Below are 3,778 nucleotides of genomic sequence, written 5' to 3' on the forward strand. Positions count from 1 at the left end.
TGCTGTTCAAGACCTGAAGTGGCTGACAATGTGAGTGGAAGGAGCACTGATCACAGTTTAAAGAGATGTGTATTGTCTCCAGACAGTACAGTAAGTGAGGTTTTGCAAACCCAGGCAAGTCACGGGGGTTACAGATAGTGCGACATGAACCCGAGATCCCTGTTGAGACCGTCCTCATGTGTGCGGAACTTGGCTATCAGTCTCTGTTCAGCGACTCTGCGCTGTCATGTGTCGTGAAGGCCGCCTTGGAGAATGCTTACCCGAAGGTCAGAGGCTGAATGCCCGTGACCACTGAAGTGTTCGCCAACAGGAAGGGAACAGTCTTGCCTGGTGACTGACGAGCGATGTTCATTCATCCGTTGTCGTAGCGTCTGCATGGTCTCCCCAATGTACCATGCTTCGGGACATCCTTTCTTGCAACGTATCAGGTAGACAATGTTGGCCGAGTTGCAAGAGTATTTACCATGTACCTGGTGGATGGTATTCTCACGTGTGATGATGGTATCCATGTCGATGATCCGGCATGTCTTGCAGAGGTTGCTGTGGCAGGGTTGTGTGGTATTGTGGTCACTGTTCTCCTGAAGGCTGGGTAGTTTGCTGCGAACAATGGTCTGTTTGAGGTTGTGTGGTTGTCTGAAAGCAAGAAGTGGGGGTGTGGGGATAGCCCTGGCGAGATGTTCGTCTTCATCAATGATATGTTGAAGACTCCGGAGAAGATGTCGTAGCTTCTCCGCTCCGGGGAAGTACTGGACGACGAAGGGTACTCTGTCCACTGTGTCCCGTGTTTGCCTTCTGAGGAGATCGGTGCAGTTTTTCGCTGTGGCGCATCGGAACTGCCGATCTATGAGTCGAGCACCATATCCTGTTCTTATGAGGGCATCTTTCAGGGTCTGGAGGTGTCTGTCACGATCCTCCTCATCTGAGCAAATCCTGTGTATACGGAGGGCTTGTCCATAGGGAATGGCTTCTTTAACATGTTTAGGGTGGAAACTGGAGAAGTGGAGCATTGTGAGATTGTCTGTGGGCTTGCGGTACAGTGAGGTGCTGAGGTGACCGTCCTTAATGGAGATGCGTGTGTCCAAGAATGCAACTGATTCTGGGGAATAGTCCATGGTGAGTCTGATGGTGGGGTGGAATTTGTTGATGTCATCATATAGTTGTTTCAGTGATTGTTCACCATGAGGCCAAAGGAAGAAAATGTCATCGATGTATCTAGTGTATAGCATCGGTTGAAGATTCTGTGCAGTGAAGAAGTCTTGTTCGAACCTGTGCATGAAGATGTTGGCATATTGAGGTGCAAATTTGGTCCCCATGGCTGTTCCATGTGTCTGGATGAAAAACTGGTTGTTGAAGGTGAAGACATTGTGGTCCAGGATAAAGCGGATGAGTTGTAAAATTGCATCTGGAAACTGGCAGTTGTCAGCATTGAGTACTGAGGCAGTCGCAGCAATGCCATCATTGTGGCGGATCTGTGGGTAATTGTCTGTAGTGTTCCTCATTGTTTAGTTGTCGGTACACTTCTTTACAGTAATCCATTCCGAACCGACCAAAGAACACACTCGTCGACTCAACAATCTGATCAAGACCTTTGATCTGGACCTTCAGAGCACCCTCCGTGCTCTCATTCCACGTACTCCCCGCATTGGAGATCTCTACTGCCTCCCAAAGATACACAAGGCAAACACACCTGGCCGTCCCATCGTATCGGGCAATGGAACTCTGTGTGAGAACCTCTCCGGCTACGTCGAGGGCATCCTGAAACCCATTGTACAAAGAACCCCCAGCTTTTGTCGCGACACTACGGACTTCCTACTGAAACTCAGCACACACGGAGCAGTTGAACCAGGGACACTCCTCGTCACAATGGATGTCTCAGCGCTCTACACCAACATCCCACACAACGATGGCATTGCTGTGACTGCCTCAGTACTCAATGCTGACAACTGCCAGTTTCCAGATGCAATTTTACAACTCATCCGCTTTATCCTGGACCACAATGTCTTCACCTTCAACAACCAGTTTTTCATCCAGACACATGGAACAGCCATGGGGACCAAATTTGCACCTCAATATGCCAACATCTTCATGCACAGGTTCGAACAAGACTTCTTCACTGCACAGAATCTTCAACCGATGCTATACACTAGATACATCGATGACACTTTCTTCCTTTGGCCTCATGGTGAACAATCACTGAAACAACTATATGATGATATCAACAAATTCCACCCCACCATCAGACTCACCATGGACTATTCCCCAGAATCAGTTGCATTCTTGGACACACGCATCTCCATTAAGGACGGTCACCTCAGCACCTCACTGTACCGCAAGCCCACAGACAATCTCACAATGCTCCACTTCTCCAGTTTCCACCCTAAACATGTTAAAGAAGCTATTCCCTATGGACAAGCCCTCCGTATACACAGGATTTGCTCAGATGAGGAGGATCGTGACAGACACCTCCAGACCCTGAAAGATGCCCTCATAAGAACAGGATATGGTGCTCGACTCATAGATCGGCAGTTCCGATGCGCCACAGCGAAAAACCGCACCGATCTCCTCAGAAGGCAAACACGGGACACAGTGGACAGAGTACCCTTCGTCGTCCAGTACTTCCCCGGAGCGGAGAAGCTACGACATCTTCTCCGGAGTCTTCAACATATCATTGATGAAGACGAACATCTCGCCAGGGCTATCCCCACACCCCCACTTCTTGCTTTCAGACAACCACACAACCTCAAACAGACCATTGTTCGCAGCAAACTACCCAGCCTTCAGGAGAACAGTGACCACAATACCACACAACCCTGCCACAGCAACCTCTGCAAGACATGCCGGATCATCGACATGGATACCATCATCACACGTGAGAATACCGTCCACCAGGTACATGGTAAATACTCTTGCAACTCGGCCAACATTGTCTACCTGATACGTTGCAAGAAAGGATGTCCCGAAGCATGGTACATTGGGGAGACCATGCAGACGCTACGACAACGGATGAATGAACATCGCTCGTCAGTCACCAGGCAAGACTGTTCCCTTCCTGTTGGCGAACACTTCGGTGGTCACAGGCATTCAGCCTCTGACCTTCGGGTAAGCATTCTCCAAGGCGGCCTTCACGACACACGACAGCGCAGAGTCGCTGAACAGAGACTGATAGCCAAGTTCCGCACACATGAGGACGGTCTCAACAGGGATCTCGGGTTCATGTCGCACTATCTGTAACCCCCGTGACTTGCCTGGGTTTGCAAAACCTCACTTACTGTATTGTCTGGAGACAATACACATCTCTTTAACCTGTGATCAGTGCTCCTTCCACTCACGTTGTCAGCCACTTCAGGTCTTGAACAGCAGGTTAGGTGTAAGGATTCGCATTCTAATCAGTAATCTCTAAACTGTCTGTGCTTTATATGCTCTGTCTGAGGCCAGAACTCTCCATTCACCTGACGAAGGGACTAACCCAAAAGCTTGTGAGTATATTATCAAATAAATAGGTTGGACTAAAACCTGGTATTGTCAGACTTTTCACTGTGTTTACGCCAGTCCAACGCCGGCATACCCACACCCTGTCCCTCGGACCATGCCCGCCTCTCGGACCACGCCCCTTTGGTCTCCGCCCTCGCGACCGCACACGTCTCTGACCACGCCCCCTCACCCCGTCACTGAGGCCCCGCCTCCATGTCTGACCCCGCCCTCCCGGCGGCTTCTCCCTTTCCCCTGGTCCCGCCTTTGGGGCGCTGGCGCGTTCCGGGCTGTGCGAGGCTGGTGAGGT

This window comes from Carcharhinus amblyrhynchos, chromosome 10, assembly GCF_965287045.1.
Source record: "Carcharhinus amblyrhynchos chromosome 10, sCarAmb.v2.hapA, whole genome shotgun sequence".
NCBI lineage: Eukaryota > Metazoa > Chordata > Chondrichthyes > Carcharhiniformes > Carcharhinidae > Carcharhinus > Carcharhinus amblyrhynchos.